The sequence below is a fragment of the Vigna angularis genome, chromosome 8 (assembly GCF_016808095.1).
Source record: "Vigna angularis cultivar LongXiaoDou No.4 chromosome 8, ASM1680809v1, whole genome shotgun sequence".
Taxonomy (NCBI): Eukaryota; Viridiplantae; Streptophyta; class Magnoliopsida; order Fabales; family Fabaceae; genus Vigna; species Vigna angularis.
The window spans coordinates 14,121,957-14,122,445 of record NC_068977.1 but is presented as its reverse complement, the minus strand read 5'-3'; the positions used below and the strand labels follow the sequence as shown (position 1 = coordinate 14,122,445).

At 38.9% G+C, this 489-nt stretch overlaps 1 non-coding gene across 1 annotated transcript; it reads left to right on the top strand.

Annotated features, from left to right (window-relative positions):
• Positions 1-382: 382 nt before the first annotated feature.
• Positions 383-489, top strand: LOC128193822 (small nucleolar RNA R71). Its single transcript, XR_008245131.1, has one exon. It is a non-coding gene; the product is annotated as a small nucleolar RNA R71 (small nucleolar RNA).

The following is a 489-nucleotide window of genomic DNA, read 5'->3' as shown; positions in this document are numbered from 1 at the left end:
CTGAATAACACACTGTCCATTTTGGTGCTCTCCACCACACAGTTCACAACCTTGCACAGTTTGAATATGTTGTGCTTGAGATACAGTTTGAAGTTCTTTTGGTAGTTGTGACAACTTTTTCATTACTGATTCAAGTTGTTGAGTCATGATTTTATTTTGGGCCAATAAGGCATCTTGTGATTGCAATTCAAACATGCCTTTCTTTTGCGTTTGCACTCTCTCACTCTGGACATCATTATCACTCGATGCCATATTTTCAATTATTTCCTGTGCCTCATCAGGTGTCTTCCACCTAATGTTACCTCCAGCAGAGGCATCTAACATAAGCTTTGTGTGAGATTTTAAACCTCCTAAGAAAAGGTTTAATTGAGTAGGAATGTCAAATCCATGAATTGGAGTTTTTCTCAACAACCCCTTGAACCTCTCTCATGTTTGACTCAACGACTCTTCATGCTCTTGTTGAAAGGAGGATATTTCCTGTTTGCCTTT